This window comes from Sapajus apella, unplaced genomic scaffold, assembly GCF_009761245.1.
Source record: "Sapajus apella isolate SASKATOON/1434 unplaced genomic scaffold, GSC_monkey_1.0 scaffold63, whole genome shotgun sequence".
In the NCBI taxonomy this organism is placed as follows: Eukaryota; Metazoa; Chordata; class Mammalia; order Primates; family Cebidae; genus Sapajus; species Sapajus apella.
The window spans coordinates 3,179,830-3,198,019 of record NW_022437003.1 but is presented as its reverse complement, the minus strand read 5'-3'; the positions used below and the strand labels follow the sequence as shown (position 1 = coordinate 3,198,019).

Sequence of the window (18,190 nt, the reverse complement as noted above, 5' to 3'; positions counted from 1 at the left end):
TGAATCTGGAGGAGGGAGAGAGTTTGGCTAGAGCCCTGTGACAGCTTTGTGGTCAGGAAATAATATGTAAATTCACTGAATTCCCAGGCATTTCAGCCCTAGAGGAGAAGGATTAGGGGAATCCAAGAGTCCTGACCTTACTGTGAGACTGAATTATAACTAGAGCCCATTTTAACTAACACAGCTTGAGTTTCATACTTGAAATAATGCTTAAATCAAAATACTCTCTACTCTTCCCATATACTGATGGGAAATTTATTAAATGTTAAAGTCTAATCTGAAAGCAAACATAGCTTTAAGTAAAACTATGCAACATCATTTAGTAGTGTTTATAACTTGAGTGATGAGTGTCTGGGCTCAATAACCCAGATAGGAGAAGGAATTCCATGGCCCTCCTTCCCAATCCAGACCTGTCTGGAAGCGTTTATTTGTACTAAGTTTTCCAGTCTGAGAATCTGTGTCATTGTTTAGACTCTGTGTGAATAAACAGACAGAGCAATAAACTTCCTCTTCAGGTGAGGTTTGTATCTCGTCTACTAGACGACAGCCTCTAAGCCGTGGCTGCCCTGTAGAGAGGCTGCATAATTCAGTTCTGCAGATGTTTCTGCGAGGCTTTACCATGTGCCTAACCTGCACCGTGTTCTTTTAGGCATAATGATAATTGCAGAGAAACATGGCTTGTAATGAAGTTGTAGTCATTTTTGGGAAAAGTGAGTCTGACACACATGAATTAAGACGCTTACTTAAGAAAATCCTGAAACAGCCAGGTGCGGTGGCTCACACTTGTAATCCCAGCACTTTGGGAGGCTGAGGTTGACGGATCATGAGGTCAGGAGATAGAGACCATCCTGGCCAACATGGTGAAACGCCATCTCTCCTAAAACACACACAAACACACACTCGCAATTACCTGGGCGTGGTGGCGTGCGCCTGGAGTCCCAGCTACTCGGAAGGCTGAGGCAGGAGAATCGCTTGAACCTGGGAGGTGGAGGTTGCAGTGAGCTGAGATAGGGCCACCGCACTCTAGCCCGGTGACAGAGCAAGACTCCTTCTCAAAAAAAAAAGGAAAGAAAAGAAAATCCTAAAATATATATAATCAAATCTCATCATGTAAAATATCAAATGCTGTTCAAGCAGATATGTACTTTGTAGTCAGGAAGAGAAAAAATGAGTTGGCTTTAGTTTTGGGGGAAGCTTGCTGAAATAAATTGGATTTAAGAAGATCTGTGCAGCATGTGTTCATTTTTGGGCATCAACTTTTAATAAAATTAGCAGGGAGCTTCCTATTTGGGTACCAGGCATGACCTACAGCTACACATCAATCCCTACAACCCGAGGCTGGGGTTCGGACCCAGAGTCCTCAAGCTGGTCAGGCCTGCCTGAGACCCTTGTTTATTTTCCCAGTATGCTGCACAAATGGTATTATTTACTCTGTGTGCATGACATGAATAATAGTTCAGTTGCACTGAATTAGAGGTATTTTTTTGGAAGGCAAAGGGTCTAAAAACCAGGTCTCTTGAGGAATAGTTGAAGGGCCTTGGCATATGAGCTGAAAGCCGAAAAGATTAAGGACAAATAAAATAGTTATTTTCAAACATTGCAAAGACATTTTGTTACAGAACAAGTTTATTTGTTCTACATCAATTTAAGATGCAGCATGGGGCCTGTTGGGTAGATGTACAAGTGAGCCCACAAGAATCCAGCTCTAATAAGAGGCTTCTCACGATTAAAATGCTCGGCAGAGCACCGTTTTTCAGAGTAGTGCATTTTCATTTCTGAAAGTGTTAAAAGAGAAGTTGGATGTCGTTGCAGCCAGCTATGTGGTGAGGGTGGCCAGGATGCACTAGGTATGTGTTTAGGGATCCCAGGCAGGTAGAAATTATGGAGGCTTTCTAGAAAAAGACAGCTACACCGGGCACGGTGGCTCATGCCCGTAATGCCAGCACTTTGGGACGCCGAGGCGGGCAGATCACCTGAGGCCGGGAGTTCAAGACCAAGCTGATCAACATGGAGAAACCCGGTCTCTACTAAAAATACAAAAGTAGCCGGGCGTGGTGGCGCATGCCTGTAATCCCAGCTACTCAGGAGGTGAAGGCAGGAGAAGCGCTTGAACCGGGAGGGGGAGGTTGCGGTGAGCCGAGATTGCGCCATTGCACTCTAGCCTGGGGAATAAGAGCGAAACTCCGCCTCAAAAACAAATAAATAAATAATAAAAGAAAACGGAAAAGACAACCACAGCATGAACAGACACACCAGGGGAACAGTGAGAACAGGAGATGTTTGCGTGCCAGGAAGGTGTGCAGGAAATGACAAGAGCATGCGATTGATGATAGAGAACTTTAAATACTCTGATAGGTAGTGGGGAACCATCTTGCTTCCAGTCCTGGGGCAGGATATGATAAAACCAACGTCAGAGGAAGCTTTGCCTCCTGTCTTGTGCCAGAGGAATGTCGAGAGAGGTAGAGAGATATATTCCACGCAGGGAGATCACTGGGGGGCTTCCCCCAGTTATGCTATTTAACTGTGCTATGGGTGGGTGGGGTGAGGAGTAATGGAAACAAGAGACAGTACAAAATCAGAATTTAATGGAAGAGCTAATCTTGGTTTCCTTGAAAATTGCCCTGAAATAGAATTCTCCAAATTATTAATGGAAAGTGATGTGGTCAGTTTGTTAGATCAGCAGACCACAATCAGATATGTGCAGTGCTCAAGCTGACCGTTGACCTGAGACAAGTCATTAAAATTCCTTATATTCTAATTCCCTGGCCGTGTTATCCCAGCATGAGAGAATGTTTGCAAAACATTCTGAGTCCTGGATGAAAGGTACCTTGTTATAATAATATTATACTATAATTATTCTTGTTATTGGGCTATTGTTCTCAACACTGATGCAATTTAATATTTCTTACCTTAGGGATATTTTTGTCTTACAGCAGAATTCTGAAAGCAGCTTTTCTGGGAGATGTTCTTTGAAAGACTGGCAACTCTTTCGAATGTTTGTTTTAATAATAGTCCATCAAGGAAATGTGAAAAATATGTATGTAATATTCAGGATTATCACTCCTATTTTCTTCTCAACTGAATATCTAGGAAATATTGAAAATACTTTTGGCTCATCTCGTTACAGGGAGCTGGAATGGTTTAGATTGGTGCTTTCCTGGGGTACTGATTTTTTTTTTTCCTGTGGAATTCTCTGAACAGGGCTTTCCTCAAAAGAATACATTAAGACTGTCAGAATGATTCTTTTCAGCAGATTAAGCCTTGCAGATGCCCTTTGTTGAAGGAAAAATGCATTATTCTGAAAGTCCTGATCTTCAGGAAAACTGAAAATATCAAATGTTCTTCTACCATGTGAACTTCCCTACAAGAAAATCCCAGATATTTTTATTTTCTGGTCTACAGTAATTCAGAGCTGATTGTATTTTAAGGCGAGGATATAGACATGTTTCGAAGACAAATTAACTTTTTACATATTCATTTACTGCGAAGAAGACACCCTTCCCCCACCCTGGAAAGCAACAAATCACAGTGCTGCGTTTTTACCTTTTCATTTCATATTTCTTGCACCTGGACATTTGCCTGGATGAAGTGATCTGTATGGCATAATTATCCTGGGACATAATTGCTTCATGTGTGTCAGTAAGACATGGTTCCGATATTTATTGAGCTCTGGTTGCCTGTGTTGTAAATAAGACCGTGCTATTTCAGGGTTGCAAAAACAACTCCGATGCACTGGAAGATGAAGAAAGGAGGACATTCCGCCAAAAGCACTGGCTTCATGGTTTAGAAATCCACGCGTTGCTTGCATCAGCGGACTGTGCCGGAGTGTGCGAAGGCTCACTTGGATTTATAGGGGCTTATAAAACACTCTGCTCTTTGTACCCAAAGCCGCAGACCTGCTGTGAATAGGGTGTGGACCCTGGGTTTTTCTGGTGGTCAAATGTATAAAACCAAACAATAATCTCTTCGGGAAGCTCCTCAAAGGCGAACCTGAGTCTGTTAACCTCAGTCTGTACAATGTCTAGCATGGGGCCACATGTGGACGAGCCCTCATAAATGTCTTTGTTGCTGCCATGAATGAAGGATTGAAACTGGGAATAGCACAGGGGTTTGTTTTCCATGACAGGCAGGAGGAGAGCTCGTGCATGGGGAGGGAGAAGGTAGGTGGGGGCGGGGGGCGGTCAAGGACATATTTTGGCAGATGCTTCTGCTATCCTTTTTTTTTTTTTTGAGATGGAGTCTTGCTCTGTCGCCCAGGCTGCAGTGGTGACATCTTGGCTCACTGCAGCCTCCACCTCCCAGGCTCAAGCAATTCTCCTACTCAGCCTCCCTAGTAGCTGGGATTACAGGCCACGCCACCACACCTGGCTAATTTTTTGTATTTTTATTAGAGATGGGGTTTCACCACGTTGGCTAGGCTGGTCTGGAACTCCTGACCTCAGGTGATCCCACCCTTCTTGACCTCCCAAAGTGCTGGGATTATAGGCGTGAGCCACCGTGCCCGGCCGTTACTGCTCTTCTTTAAGAAAAAGGAAAAATGGCTCAAATTATATTTCTGCAGCGTCATGGCCCTCCGCTAGGAGACCGGTTTATGATTTGAAGGTGTCTGAGACATCCACTGTGATTACAGAGCAGAGGGTCGTTTGCACTCTATGAGGCAATGGTGGCAGAATCCTGTCTCAACTCTGCTGTCGGCCACTCTGACTTTCTTTTATTTCAGTCCCTTCCCTTTTCCTTTCTCCCTCATTCCATACTTCCTTTCCTCCTACTTTTTCTATCTTCCTTCCTCAACTACTTGTTTAGAACTTGCTTCTCTTCTAGGCTGAAAAGATCCCGCCTCCTTCCCATAGCTGGAGACCATGCAGGGAAGGGGGAAGTACAGGCCTGCAATCCCAGCTGCTTGGGAGGCAGAGGCAGAAGCATCACTTGAGCCCAGGAGTTTTAGTTCAGCCTGGGCACCGTAGCAAGCCTCCATCTCAAAAAAAAAGAAAGCATTTTCCTTCTTTTTTTTTTTTAAGATGGAGTTTTGCTCTTGTTACCCAGGCTGGAGTGCAGTGGTGCAATCTCAGCTCATCGCAACCTCCGCCTCCCGGGTTCAAGCAATTCTCCTGCCTCAGCCTCCCAAGTAGCTGGGATTACAAGCATGCAGCACCACGCCCAGCTAATTTTGTATTTTTAGTAGAGGCAGGTTTTCTCCATGTTGGTCAGGCTGGTCTTGAACTCCTGACCTCCGGTGATCCGCCCGCCTCAGCCTCCCAAAGTGCTGGGATTACAAGTGTGAGCCACCATGCCTGACCAGAAAGCATTTTAGTCTGTGAGTAAAGTTGAGGCTTGTTTATGTCCAGAGGGGGAAAGGTTATACATTTTCAAATATACCTGTTGAATTTTCTTACACAAAGAGTGGGTTAGCAAATAAATAGAACATCTTGTCTGCAGGATGAATGTAACCTTAAGAAGTATTGCAGTGTATTATTATTGCTTAAAATGTACTTATTTAAGACCTCTTTGTTGAGAAAATTTCTCAGCTTGGGGGAAAAGATAGAGAATGGAATGCAGTATGCAGTAGTTATATTGTTGAGGGAATTTTGAAGTGGCAAAGAAAATGAAATACTTCTTTCAAATAGTATTTTGCAACCAAATTGAAATTCCACTCTGCACAAATGTGCCTGTGAAAAGTTACGATAATTTAGGATTGAAAAACCTGTATGTTGCTAAATTCATAGTTAACCTATTTTTAGTTTTTGCAGAAAAGATGATTTATAATAGGAAGAAATGATAATACTTTTTTAGGAGTTTTCTTCTTCTTCTTTTTTTTTAAAGAGGTCAGGTCAGCCAGGTGCGGTAGCTCACGCCTGTAATCCCATCACTTTGGGAGGCTGAGGTGAGCAGATCACTTAAGGTCAGGAGTTTGAGACCAACCTGGCCAGTCCTAGGAATTATAGAAGTCAAGAAAATAGAGTCAGGGCCCTAAAGAAGCATACATTTTGGTAAGAGAGACTGGCAATAATAATAATAATAACAAAAGAGATTATTTAATGTCAGGTAACACTAAATGCAATAAAGAAATCATAGCATGGAGATAGAGAAGTTGCTGCAAGCCTGTTTTAGATGGGGCGGCCAGGGATGGCTTCTGAAGAGGGGACACTTGAACCATCATCACAGCCATTTAGATAGGTCACAGTCATTCAGATCGATCTTGTGCAACAGCGGAAGGCCTCCTCACATTCCCTCCAAGCTCATGGAGGATCCTGATACAGGCGAAAGGTCTGTGGATCCTTACTGAGGAGAGGATGGTAATTAGCACAGTGCTGTGGGATTTGTTCTGTATGTGTTATCTTCAGCTGCTGGGAACTTGCTTTCGGTAGCGCATCTCTAGTCATGTCCAGTCTCAACAATCCTACAGCCTCCATTTGCTGTTTGGTATATTACCCAGATCACGTTTCAGTCACTTAATTTTTTTTAATGTACTTATTTATTTTTGAAACAGAGTTTCTCTCGTTGCCAGGCTGGAGTGCAATGGTGCGGTCTCGGCTCACTGCAACCTCTGCCTCCCAGGTTCAGGCGATTCTCCTGCCTCAGCCTCCCGAGTTGCTGGGATTACAGGTACCCAATACCATGCCTGGCTAATTTTTGTATTTTTAGTAGAGACGGGGTTTTGCCATGTTGGCTAGGCTGTTCTCGAACTCCTGACCTCAGGTGATCCACCTGCCTCTGCCTCCCAAAGTGCTGGGATTACAGGCGTGAGCCACCGTACCTGGCCGTTTTAATCACTTTAAAAATTCTAAGAGGTATGGAGAAGGGGGACATTTTTAATATGGTGCAGCACAGCTATGGAATGTGACCCAGGGCTGTTCCCTGTTGGTCATGTGGCTTTGTAGGGAGACATTCTGGGAAACTGTTTCTGTGCTCCAGGTCCTAGCTTGGAGCCTCTCTCCATCTGAGAGGTTTGCAACATTTCCTGCACCTTAGAGAGGAAAGGGAAATGTGCTCCTATATCCAAAAGTTCCAAATGTAAGCGTGTGCCAAGTGCTTTGCATCTGCCTTTCCATAGTTCTCTCATTATCTCTGTGATGGGATTTATCATGCTGGTTGTGCGCTTTCCTGAGTAAATGTAGGGACAGATGGAGGTGGCAGACTGAAGGAGAAGAGCAAGAGATGACATTGAGCCGGGAGCTCTTCACAGGAACGGTCCATCTGTGGGCTTCCGGGGGGCGAGGGCGGGGGACACATGTGTGACTGGCACATGGAACTGCCACTCAGTAACACCTGTGGCACGAATAAGCCACCTAGGGTGAAGGTGAGCTGCTGTTTCTCCGAAAAGTTTTGATTACAGTTACATTTTAAATGAATGAAGAGATCCTGCCACTGAGGAGGTTGAAATCTTTTTGGTGGATTTACTGGATCTGAATTTTATAAGGAATTAAAAAAAAATGGCATTGAAAGATTTTTAGTAGATAAAGAAAGCATGCACAGTAAGGTGGCCATTATGTGGTGAGTCAGTAGGCTATCCCCTAGGGTTTGAATTGCTGGTAAGTTTTGGATGCTGTAACTGACTGCTGGTGGGTCTGCTCCTATTTCTTGTTGCTGTTGTTCATCCATCCAACCAGGCATCTGTGCATCCACCTCTCCATCCATCCATCCACCTCTCCATCCATCCATCCACCCACCTATCTACCCATTTACCTCTCTACCCGTCAATCCATCCACTCATTTCTATTACTTACTAGTAGTGTTATTATTTTCTTCATCTCACTTGGACTCAGTTTTCTTTGTTCTATTTTTGAGATGGAGTTTCGTTCTTGTTGCTCAGGGTAGAGTGCAATGGCGCAGCCTTGGCTCACTGCAACTTCCGCCTCCTGGGTTTAAGTGATTCTCCTGCCTCAGTTTCCCGAGTAACTGGGATTACAGGTGCCCACCACCACACCTGGCTAATTACCTATTTTTAGTAGAGACAGGGTTTCATCATGTTGGGCAGGCTGGTCTCAAACTCCTGACCACAGATGATCCACCCGCCTCAGCCTCCCAAAGTGCTGGGATTACAGGTGTGAGCCACCACGCCTGGCCTCAGTTTTCTTTATCTGCAGAATGGCGAGTTTTGTCTAGGTTATTTAAAGGATCCTGTTAATTCTAGAATCCTATGATTCTTACTGTTTGATTACAGTTTGAGCAAGACAATTGGAAAGAATCCAAACATGAATTAAACATGGGTTCTGCCCTCCGAAAGCACATAGTCTGGTAGGTGTGCTATCATATAGAAACATGGCAAAAATGTGAGTAGAGAATGACCAAGAACCAAACAGAGCTGCGGTTAACGTGTTGTGTGATGGGAATTTCAAGAAAGGGGAGCTGAGTTGTGGCTGCAGATGTTAAGGAATGCTTAAGAGTGAAGGTGGCACTTGTGTTTGAGGAGAGCAAACTGGCATTTATTAACATCTTTAGTTGATTAGCATCCTCATTTCATTCAATGTTCACAGTAGTGGATTTTCTTCACTTTACTATCCCCATTTAGCAGGTGAAGAAACTGAGGCCAGAAAGGAGATTAAGTAACTGGCCCAAAGCCACCTGGCTGCATTGCAGCAGAGTTGTGATCAAGAGGAGGTCTGTCAACCCCCTTTCATCTCTTTGTCTTAAAGAATTGAGTCAGTGGCCGGGCGCTTTGGCTCATGCCTGTAATCCCAGCACTTTGGGAGGTTGAGGCAGGCAGATCACTTGAGGTCAGGAGTTCGAGACCAACCTGACCAACATGGAGAAACCACGTCTGTACTAAAACTACGAAATTAGCCAGGCATGGTGTCCCATGCCTGTAATCCTAGCTACTTGGGAGGCTGAGGCAGGATAATCGCTTGAACCCAGGAGGTGGAGGTTCGCACCATTGCACTCCAGCCTGGGCAACAAGAGTGAAACTCTGTCTCAAAAAAAAAAATTGAGTCAGTAGAAAGATGAGGAGAGCAGGATATCTCTCTCCTCCCCTACTTTCCTGCCCCCTTCTTCCCTTCTCCCGTTTCTTTCCCTTCTTTTTTTTTGAGTCAGGGTCTTGTTCTGTCACCCAGGCTGGAGTGCACTGCTGCAGTATCAGCTCACTGCAACCTCCACCTTCTATACTCAAGCGATCCTCCCACCTCAGCCTCCAGAGTACCTGGGATCATAAGCATGCAGCACCACGGCCGGCAAATTTTGTAATTTTGTAGATATGGAGTTTCACCATGTTGCCCAGACTGGTCTTGAACTCCTGTGCTCCAGTGATCCTGCTGCCTCTGCCTCCCAAAGTGCTGGGATTACAGGTGTGAGCCACCACACTTGGCCCAGGATATTTCAGGCAAAGAATACCATCAGTGCCCTAGCACAACCGGGTGGAAGTGCCCCGAGTACCTGAGAAACAGCATGGACTTGGGTGGCACTGGAGCACAGTGTCCCTTCATGGAAGCAGTGGAAACGGAGCCTGGGATGACAGTTTGGCACTTGAGGAGGCTCTTTATTGTCTGGCTACAGAGTGTGGTCTTTCTTTGGCCCCTAAGAGATTTTGTGCAGAGTGGAGACGTGATCAGAGGAGTACATTTCAGGATGTTTATGACTCTAAGACCTTCTTACGATTCTAACATCCTTCCATGCTCCTAAGCTCTTCCATGTGGTGCTGAGGAAACTCCCCTCCCCAGATGTCTCCTGCAGCCTAAGCCCTTGGGCATTTTCATCTCTGGCTTCTGTGCTACGGAATTCAGGGCTCTGGCTCCCCATCCTACCATTCTGAACATCAGCACTTTTAAAAAAACCTCTGCCCAATTCTTGGGATTCTGCAAAACAACAACAACAACAAAAAAAAAACAACTCCTTTATCTTTCCCTTCTCTGCTGTTTCCTAGATTTTAACCTGTTTTCTGCTATTTCAGAACTTTTTCTGTCCAATAAATGAATAATTAGATCTTGGTCTTTGCCAGTTAAAAATATACCATAATATTTAGATTAAAACAGTGTAATGACTACACTAGCAAAATACACCCCGGTTACATGACGAATTCCTCCTTTTCATTTTTATTTGTGGTATCCTGGGGTGGCCTACTGGAGAAAAAAATACTATTTGGTTCTCCCTGGGTGGCCGGACAGGACTTGTAAAGACGCTAGTTTGTTTTGTGTTGAGGCTTCAAAGGCATGCAGGCTTTTCTACATAAAGATGTTCTAAGAAAATAGGGATTTTTTTGAAGTTGCCGTGTATAAAGGGAAATTCAGAGCAACCGTCTTCCCTTACAGCTACCAGCTGATGTGATGAGAGGGTCTCTTTTCCCCAGGCGTCTTTGTCGTTACCAACTCTGGTCGTTAACACCAGCTTTCCAGGGAGATGTACACTTACAAAGCCACCTCCACCTGCCTTTATGTTTGGCACGTTGCCCTTTAATTTTAAAGATTATATGTATTGTCACGTTTAGATTTTTAAAAAACACTAAGAAATCTGAGTGTAGTGTGTATGTGTGTGTTTGTGTCTGTGTGTGTGTTGTGTGTGTCTGTGTCTGTGTGTGTGTTTGTGTGTGTGCGCCTGTGTGTCTGTGTGTGTGTTTGTGTCTGTGTGTGTGGTGTGTGTCTGTGTGTCTGTGTTTGTGTGTTTGTGTGTGTGCGCCTGTGTGTCTGTGTGGTGTGTGTGTGTGTGTGTGTGCCTGTGTGTCTGTGTATGTTTGTGGCTGTGTGTCAGTGTGTGTGTCTGTGTGTGTGTGCCTGTGTGTGTTTGTGTCTGTGTGTGTGTGTATGTGTGTGTGTGTGTGTGTCTGTGTCTGTGTGTGTGTCTGTGTGCCTGTGTGTCTGTGTGTGTCTGTGTGTGTTTGTGTCTGTCTGTGTGTGTTTGTGTGTGCCTGTGTGTGTGTGTTGTCTGTGCGCGTATGTGTGTATGTTTGTGTGTGTGCCTGTGTGTCTGTGTGTGTGTCTGTGTGTGTGTCTGTGTCTGTGTGTGTGTCTGTGTCTTTGTGTGTGTTTGTGTGTGCCTGTGTGTCTGTGTGTGTGTGTTTTCTGTGTGTGTGTCTGTGTCTGTGTCTGTGTGTTTGTGTGTGCCTGTCTGTCTGTGTGTGTTGTCTGTGTGTGTGTGTGTCTGTGTGTCTGTGTGTGTGGGTCAGGATGCAGTGGAGGTGTGTGCTGCCACAACAAATTTCAGGCCACGTGTTCAACAGATGCCAATTAGCAAGGCCCTCCTGCTGCGGAGTGGGAGAAGTCTGGATTGGGGTTAGGGCTGGGTAAATGTAGGAGGCTTTTTCATGCAGTCTTTGCCAAACTCCCTCATTAGCACCTTGAGGTCAGCGGGAACTGGTGTGCTGTGCGCAGTTGGCATTTGCTGCTGTGCGTGGTGTGTGTCAGCCATTTTATTTACCCATGCTTAGTTTCTCCATTTCATAATATTAATTATACTTAATGGGGGAGGGGTGGTCCATAATGCTGAATTATTTTAGGCCTGGAGGGAGCTGAGCAGCTGTGTCCTAGATCAGGCCACTGATCTATCTAATAGGTTGTCTTGCTACCTGATCCACTGGACGAATGTGTTTTGCCAATTAATCCCTATATGGAGAGAAAAATGACCTTGAGCCCCGGAAAGCCAGTTTCTTCATGCAATGTCTTCACCTGCTGAAGCTGCTTCATTGCCTCGGCCTAATAGGAACATGGATTTTTTTTTCTAACATCTAGACAATTATTTCTCCTTTTCAAAAGCCACTCTATGGGAAATAGTCAAATCTTTCATGACTTGCCAAGATACTTGCTCTTGGAATCAGGTGCTTTGGGGTGTAGCCTCTAAAAATGTTCAAGGAGAGCAAATCTTGCAAGCTTCCTTCTTGTATAAAGACGTAACCTGCTGAGGTCCAGGCTGCAGTGATCCATGATCATGCCACTGCCCTCCAGCCTGGGTGACAGGGTGAGGCCCTGTCTCAAAAAAAAGACATCAACCCCCGCTGTAAAATGTGTGTGTGTGTTTAAGAGGAGTATCAGAGAAAGATAAATTTTTAAGTAAAAAGAAATATTATAAGCTAATTGTGTTGGGTATTCTTCTGGGCAGTTATTTTATCATCAAGTACATTTCCACAAAATGCCAGTTTTCTTTAAAAGAGAAGCCTGGGCACAGAAAACAAACCTGATGTGTGTTAGAATCTGGAGTTAAAATTTCCTATGGCTTTGGTGTGACTCTACCAGCAAAGGATGCCTTCAGTAGAGGGCCCATGGTATTGTGGGAAAAACCTCTTGGAGTTAACCAGGTGTAGATTTTTTTTAAGACAGAGTTTTGCTTTTGCTGCCCAGGCTGGAGTGCAGTGGTGCAGTCTTGGCTCACCGTAACCACTGCCTCCTGGGTTCAAGTGATTCTCCTGCCTTAGCCTCCCGAGTAGCTGAGATTACAGGCATGCGCCATCATACCCAGCTAATTTTGTATTTTTAGTAGAGATGGGCGTTTTCCATGTTGGTCAGGCTGGTCTCGAACTCCCGACCTCAGGTGATCCGCCTATCTCAGCCTCCCAAAGTGCTGGGATTACAGGCATGAGCCTACGTATCCCGCCCCACGTCCAGATTTTGATCTGTGGCTCTGCTGCTACCAGCTCTGTGACCTTTGGGCAAGTTACTGCACACGCTCAGCCCCAGCATCAGTCTTCTAATGCTATTGATACTAGCTTTACAAAATTGTTTCAGAGGCTAAATGAACCATACAAAATAAATATCTAGCATCTAGCTTATCTATTTGTGTTAGCTCCTTTTCTTCTCATTACATACGAGTACTAGTAATTTTCCAAGTGTAGTGGTGTTCCATTAATTTTGGGAGTCACTCTAGAGAATCCTGTAAATTTTCCAGATAATGAAATCTAAGCCCAGAAAGGCTTAATGACTCCTGCAATGCCTTAGGAGTAGCAGAGCTGGTCCGGACATCGTGCCTCACTGAATGCTTCCAGCTCTAGTCCAGGTGTGAGGAGGATGTAGCGTTCTGCACTGAGCCCCTGTCGTGGCTCTAGAACAGTCAAGAGCAGTGACAGTCTTAAGGGTAGAAAACACTCGTCTCTCCAGATCTTCTTCTGGGAAGCTTCAAAGTACGTAGAAATGTGTAGTGAAACCTTACCCTACTGTGTCCGCCGTCAGTTTACTTTCACAACTTTTGACTCAGTTTCCCTTTCTCTCCTAGCACCCTCAGGTGACTCCAGATGTATTAACACCCAGTATATTCAGGTAAGAGACTTCATGGATGAGGATGATTTCCAGGTAAAGGACAACCCTGATTCACCTTCGTGGCTACAGCTTGCTGCCTGCCCTTCTCTGGCTGCCGCAGACTTCCTGATGGCCACCACTGCCTTCTTCTCCTTTTTTGCATTGATTGATTGATTCATTTCTTATTTGTGCTATTTTTCTTTTTTTGGAATCATTTTTAGGTATTCATACGTGTACATCGTAACACTGTAATGATATAAAACATGCATGGAGTGGTAAGCTCTAACTTCAGGATAAGGCTTACCCTCTGTAAAGGGAGGCTGGGGCACTTGGCCAATGTCAGTCTGTCTCCCATGTTTTAAACTTTTTTTTTTTTTTTTTTTTTTTTGACAGTGTTTTGCTCCTGTTGCCCAGGTTGGAGTACCATGGCGAGATCTCGGCTCACTGCAACCTCTGCCTCCCAGGTTCAAGTGATTCTCCTGCCTCAGCCTCCTGAATAGCTGGGATTATGGGCACCTGCCACCACACCCGGCTAATTTTTTATTTTCAGTAGAGATGGGGTTTTACTGCATTGGCCAGGCTGGTCTCAAACTCCTGACCACAGGTGATCCACCCATCTTGGCCTCCCAAAGAGCTGGGATTACAGGCGGGAGCCACCGTGGTCGGCATGTTTTAGACTTCTTTTTCCCCAGTATGTGTCTTTCCCAATATATATCTTAAAGAGAAGAATTTTCTTTTCTTTTTTTAAGACAGACTCTGACTCTGTTGCCCAGGCTGGAGTGCAGTAAGTAATGTGATCTCAGCTCACTGCAACCCCCCACCTCCCAGGTTCAAGCAATTCTCCTGCCTCAATCGGCCTCTGAAGTAGCTGGGATTACAGGTGCACGCCACCATGCCTGGCTAATTTTTGTATTTTTAGTAGAGTCAGGATCTCGCCACGTTGGCCAGGCTCGTCTTGAACTGCTGACCTCAGATGACCCACCCGCCTCACCTTCCCAAACTTCTGGGATTACAAGTGTGAGCCACCACAATGACCAGAACTCCTTACTTTTGTTTTAAATATAAATACAACACCATTTTTGCACTTAAAACAGTAGTTAAGGCTGGGTAGGGTAGTTCACTGAAATGCCAGCACTTTAGGAGGCCAAGGTGGGAAGATGGCTTGACCCCAGGAGTTTGAGACCAGCCTGGGCAACACAGCGAGACTCCCATCTCTGAAAAAAAAATTTTTTTTTTAAATTTACATTTTTATTTTTAGCCAGGCATGGTGGCACATGCCTGTAGTTCCAGCCACTTGGTAAGCTGAGGCAGGATCACTTGCACTCAGAATTTAAGGCTGCAGTGAGTTGTGCTTATGCCACTGCACTCTGGCCTGGATGACAGAGCAAGACCCTGTCTCAGAAAACAAAACAAAAGCAACAACAACAAAATGACGAAGAGGTGCCCCGAAGCCAAAACAGAAAACACCTCGAACACGAGTTAAGTCCTTCATGTCAAATACCCAACTAGTGTTCGATATTCCGCTTGCAATCGGAATATAATTATAGAGATACTAACAAAAGCAGATTTCTGTTTGGCATTCCAAATGTTTCAGGATGCCAGAAATTTCATCTAGAGCAGTGGTTCTCAAAATGTGGGCCCAAGACCAGCAGCATCAGCAACACTTCTGAACTTGTAAGAGATGCAAATAATTAGACCCTACAGCTCCTGACGGAAATCTGATTGTGGGGTGTAGTGGCCTCACAAGCCTTGCAGGTGATTCCAATGCATGGTAGAGTTAAGAGAACCACAGGTATAGAGAAAACCAACATTTTATGCCCTTTACACGCCCTATTTTGCATTTGTCTTTAACATCCCAGCATATCGTATGCGTACACCTGGGTCACCAGGATGGGGTCAAGCCGGCTTCCATTGCTAGCTGTGAAGAGCGGCACACACACGCTGCGCCTGCGCTAGGAAGTGCCTAGGAGAGCGGGGATTGGAAGTGGTGAGTGTAGTTTTCTGGAACAGGACAGAGGGAGTGAAATTAGAGATCTGGTGTATTTGATAGAGAAACTACCTTCTTTTTTAAAAAGCATACTTATAAAGTTGTGGTCCTCGACTGCTGGCAGCACAGTCGAATCACCCAGGAGGTCTCTGAAAGACACGGGTGCCCTGGCCTGACCCCAGGAAATTCTGGTTTCAATTGGGGTTGTGGGTGGGGCTGGGGGTGGGGGCGTCATCCCAGTAACAACAAGATTTAAAGGCGCTTCAGGTGATTCTAATTGCAGCCATGGATCAAAACCACAGGTTTAGGCTTGTGTTTGGCTTGGGATTCAGTTGGGAAACCGAGATGAAAATATCCTGCAAGAATGCACTCAGGGGTCTTAGCTTTCAAACGAGTAAGTGCTCTGCGAACTCTGGTTCTTAAGATATTAGCAACCTGGTTTGGGGTTTTTTTTCCCTGCCACCTCTAGAGTTTTTTGTTTGTTGTTTTGAGCTGCTGCTGACTTACTCTAGACTCTTTCTGGCTAGTTTTTGTCTAGGTAAGGAGATTTGAATATGGCTTATCTACTCACCTGTAGGTGTCTTGGGCAGAATATGCATTTTTTAAAGCATGCAAATGACACCCTCTTTCACCTCCTTCTTTCTCCTTCCTGTAAATGGCTATACCTCCAGGAAGGAGAGAGACTGATAGGACATTTTGCAGTGTGAAGCTTTTTAATTTTTCTGAGACTATCAATGAGACCAGAGCCTTCCTTGCAGTGTCTGAAGTTATGGAAAGGAAAGGTTGGGCTGTATTTGTTGGTTGAGTGTTGAAACAGTTCATGGAAAAAGGAAAGGGAAACAAGTTCTACTGATTTTTCTTGGCAGGGATTATCACCTTTCTCCCCCAAGTTGCTGGCAAGTGTGATTAGAAATTGACTTGGAAGATTTGCTCACACTGGCTTCCCAAGACAGTTTTTGCTTGCATGCTGCTGACTAGCGGTAATTTGCTATCTTTCACACGTATTATCCAAAAATCACTGAACTCATTAGAAATAAACAGCATGAATTTGGTCAGTCACATTTGCAGGATTAGCCAGATGTAAATCTGAGTTGCACTTGGGAGGTTTCGTGGGCCTTTTTTAAAAATAAATAGAACCCCAGCCTTGAGTGGTAGCAGATTTTTTTTTTTTTTTAATGAAATATCTTACTGGAAAACAAATTTTATTTTTCCAATAGAAAATGTGGGGAAGAAGTAAGCGCTTTTGGTGCCAATGTTTATTTTACTGTATGTCCTTTCCTTCTTGCTGATGGCAGATGTGGCAGAAATAAATACGCAATTTCATTTTCCAAAATGAGAACAATTTAATCAATTCAAGAATTTGTTTTTAATTGATAGCAGACGTTTGAAACCTGATTTGTTACAGTAAACTATTTAGTGTGCCTCTTAGGAAAATAATCATACATTTATGTATTTCCCAAACGATTTTTGTGGAATAGTCACTGTGCAACAGGTTATTGAAGAGGCGTGTTGGCTTTGAGGCTCTCTAATTCTTAGGCCTTTTGAAAAGTGTGTCTCACTAAGGGAAATTGAAAAGGCTATTTTTCATGTGATTACAATATATGATTTATGTGATTGGAAAATTTGAGTTTTCTGTTGATATGCAGACTCACTGTCAGCAATACCAAATATTCATGTGCCGCCTGTTTCTAATCCTAACAAAACTTGTACTCAGAATGAATTAAAAAAAACCCTTACCTTTGAAGAGCCAGAAAAGGAATTCAAATTTTATTGAAACTTTTTGTGTTTATCCTTTTAGATCATACTAAACAAGATGAATACACAAATGCCAAGGAGTTGACTCTTGCAAATAGAGATTATGTTTCATGCAGACACATTAAAGATCTGCCAGAAAGTTCTCATGAGCTGATTTTGATCATTCTATATTCTAGCACCCCCAAAGTTAGCTTAACACTTAATTATATGTCATACTACCTTCTCTCTCTCTGTGTATTATTTTCCACCAAAATGGCTATTTGTGACCTGCCGTAGTAAAAGACCTTGCCATCGTGAAAGATCTTATTCAAGACCAGGACAAGGCTTTCCATTGTCTTGTCGTTTTGACCATGACACCATTGATTTTTCTCCTGTTCTTCAGCATTGAGATGAGATTTATAATGCATCGTCCTACCATTTCCTACGGACAAAGTTAATTTGCCTGGTTAGCTTTTATTTAGTGATCCAAAAGAAATAGATGATCAGATCTGGCAGCAGACTGACTTGTCATGATTCATTGCTGAAGGCTTTATTCTATGAAGACCTCTGTTGCTGAAGGGATGAGGGATGTGGTGGTAATGGAAAACATTTTACTGATGTTTATTTCTGAAGAGATTTTCTCCCCTTGCAGGATCTTTGGTGTCAAGATATTGTAGAATTCTAGTAAATATGGCTGCAAGGAAGGGTAAAGAGAAAGAGAGAGACGAAATAAAGTACCAGAAGCAAATAGTCCTTTCTATATTCATGTCGTGTCCATGAGATCCAAGAAACGGATGGTGAAGTGGCAGAACCAGAGTCTCTTCATTCCTGTGATCTAATTAAATGTATTTTCACTTAAAAAAGGATAACAATATTAGATCTTAATGGGATTAACCTAAGTGAAATTTATTTGGCTTTGCTTTGACAGTAAAGATTACGAATGATCCAAGTTTCATTTTGCGATGGTAGCTTCAGGTCTGTAATTGTTGGTGCATTCCATTCCTGTAGCTGTTCTACTTAAAATAGCAGTTATCAAGCAAAACTTTTGTGTTGTATGGCCAAGACTTGGAACAGACTAGAGTTTGGGTATTTTTCTTTTTAATTTTTTGAGATAATTAACTCTTACTGTTTTTTATACTGAAGTCTCCTTAGCTAAAATAAAGAGGAACCTTTCTTTTATTTTGTGTTTTTCTTTTATTTTTTTTTTTGGTTTCTTGTTTTTTTGGGGGTGTGTGTGTGTGTCTGTGTGTGTGTTTCATCAGTTTCTAAGGGTTTCTCTTGCTTGGAATTATCTTGAACTGTTTCTGAGTCCCAACTT

At 43.7% G+C, this 18,190-nt stretch overlaps 1 long non-coding RNA gene across 1 annotated transcript in view; it reads left to right on the top strand.

Annotated features, from left to right (window-relative positions):
* Nucleotides 1–13,480, top strand: part of LOC116529735 — a 118,499-nt gene extending 105,019 nt beyond the window's left edge. The window contains exon 3 of the long non-coding RNA XR_004259639.1: nt 13,129–13,480. This is a non-coding gene — a long non-coding RNA (uncharacterized LOC116529735). The remainder of the gene's footprint in view (nt 1–13,128) is intronic.
* The last annotated feature ends 4,710 nt before the right edge of the window (nt 13,481–18,190 follow it).